This window comes from Triticum dicoccoides, unplaced genomic scaffold (assembly GCF_002162155.2).
Source record: "Triticum dicoccoides isolate Atlit2015 ecotype Zavitan unplaced genomic scaffold, WEW_v2.0 scaffold16131, whole genome shotgun sequence".
In the NCBI taxonomy this organism is placed as follows: Eukaryota; Viridiplantae; Streptophyta; class Magnoliopsida; order Poales; family Poaceae; genus Triticum; species Triticum dicoccoides.
The window spans coordinates 192,097-194,080 of record NW_021215392.1 but is presented as its reverse complement, the minus strand read 5'-3'; the positions used below and the strand labels follow the sequence as shown (position 1 = coordinate 194,080).

The following is a 1,984-nucleotide window of genomic DNA, read 5'->3' as shown; positions in this document are numbered from 1 at the left end:
AAGAATATATTTGTAAAAGTGTGCATGTGTTAGGAGAGCTACACTGCAGCTCGAATCTGTAGCTTCAGTTCTTAATTTGTTATGCATGAACTGTAATAATGAGGCAACCTTAGTTGATGTTTCTCTGTACTAATAGGCTACTTGGTACTTTTTTTAGCTCTACACATGGAAATATTGGCATGTCATATCTCCGACATATCAGTGAAATCAAGCTACTGCTTGTTACGCCATAGGGGGTAGCATCTAGGTATGCCTCGTAGTATAATGTACAATATGTGTTTCACGAGTCACGACATAGGCTGGGGCTTCCTTGAGCACAATATCCGCCACCTTCCTCAAATGCTTTCCCAGTTAATATGAGGCACCGCAAACTATTAATTTTCATTATATACTCAGCATGATTCCTAATAGGTGAACTGTTGAGTGATTTAATTGCTTTTTTCTCCTGTAGTCTGAAAATTGTGATTATGAAGCTGGTAGTGCCAGGATGAATCTCAACTTTTGGAAGCTGGTCAAGCCCACTGAAAATGTCAAGTCGTGCATCAAGGTGTTCTCTTACAAAGAATTCTGAGGGGAGCTCGGGGAGGTTGTCTTCCTCAAGTTCTTCTTCCGGAGCGCGAGGGTGCTGAGGACCGTGTCCGTCTCCATGGCTAATCCAAGCTTCATGTCATTCTCAATGGATGAGGCGACTCATAAAGCACAACAAGCTTCTAACAAGATGGCCAGTAGTTCCTGCGAAATGGTGCTTCTCGGGGGCACAGGTCCTGAAGGAGGCATGCCCTGGAGCTTCAAGACATGTACCGATTACTCTGTTGAGGACCCTTTCTCAGTGGTGCAGATTCGCCACAAAGCTTAATATTCGTGGAGCAATGGAAGTTTTTCGGATGCCAACTATGAAGCATGTCCGGTATTTGCTTCTTCTGCTACCTGTATCCTGACTTTTGTGGTATTGTAAATTATTATGGGAAGCGTAGAACCCTTTGCTCGGGCCGCATTACATTATATAGAATACATGCCGTGGCTTACAAGGTTTAGACCGATACTAGATCGATCGGTTACAGAAGAAAGATAGGGAGAGGTTGAAACAGAAGAAGAGATATGATATGTTTACAATTTAAACAGAGTTCTATCTCTATACAACAACTAATTCTAACACCCCCCTCAATCTAAACCTCATGAAGCTTTGCCAAGGTTGAGATTGTATTTGAACTCATCTAACCTTCTCATGGTGAGTGGTTTTGTGAAGCCATCAGCAAGTTGGTCTCTCATAGGTATGAACCGAATGTCAATTAGCTTTCAAGCTACCCTTTCTCTGACAAAGTGAAAATTAACTTCAATGTGTTTGGTACATGCATGGAAAACAGGATTAGCTGAGAGGTAGGTGGCACCAATGTTATCACATCATAACCTAGCAGCTTGTGGAGCCTTAATCCCAAGCTCATAAAGTAAAGTTTGTATCCACATTACTTCAGCTGTTGCATTTGCCAATGCTTTGTACTCCACCTCAGTACTTGACCTTGAAACTGTAGTCTATTTTCTTGCACTCCATGATACAAGGTTTGTTCCCAGAAACACAGCAAAACCACCTGTGGACCTTCTGTCATCAGCACAACCTGCCCAGTCTGCATCAGAATATGCAGTAACAAGCATGGATGAAGACCTGGTAATGTGAAGCCCAAGTCCCTCTGAAAACTTAAGATACCTCAAAATTCTCTTGACTGCAGTCCAATTAGTAGTTCTAGGTGCATGTAAATATTGACATACTTTGTTCACAGAATAAGAAATATCAGGACGTGTAAGAGTCAAATATTGTAAAGCACCTACAACACTCGTGTAATTTGTTGCATCCTCTGGTCCAAGTACTTCTCCACTTTCAACCGTAAGTTTTTTTGAGGTTGAGATTGGTGTACTCACAGGTTTACAATGTTCCAATCCCACTCTCTTGGGAATATCAGTTGTATATTTGTCATGTGTGAGAAGTATG

The 1,984-nt window shown here is 41.7% G+C and overlaps 1 pseudogene; it reads left to right on the top strand.

Moving 5' to 3' along the window:
• LOC119344260 overlaps positions 1 to 856 on the top strand; it is a 4,015-nt pseudogene extending 3,159 nt beyond the window's left edge.
• Positions 857 to 1,984: the final 1,128 nt, after the last annotated feature.